The sequence below is a fragment of the Myotis brandtii genome, unplaced genomic scaffold (assembly GCF_000412655.1).
Source record: "Myotis brandtii unplaced genomic scaffold, ASM41265v1 scaffold466, whole genome shotgun sequence".
NCBI lineage: Eukaryota > Metazoa > Chordata > Mammalia > Chiroptera > Vespertilionidae > Myotis > Myotis brandtii.
Genome location: NW_005367809.1, coordinates 3,534,690 through 3,534,918, shown reverse-complemented (window position 1 = coordinate 3,534,918; position 229 = coordinate 3,534,690).

The following is a 229-nucleotide window of genomic DNA, read 5'->3' as shown; positions in this document are numbered from 1 at the left end:
CCTCCAGCCGCAGCCCCCGCGGCCCTGGGAGCCGCCATTACGCTGCCGACAGGGAGAGGGAGGGCCGAGGGGCGGGGCGGGACGGACGGGAACCAATGCCAGAGCGACTAGAAGCGCACTCCCCGTCAACGTGACGTTTCCTCCACGCCCACGTCGTGCCGTCACTCTCTGGACCAATAGAACGTGGCGAGCTGAACCTAACCCCCGCCCCTAATAGTTCAGACCACGC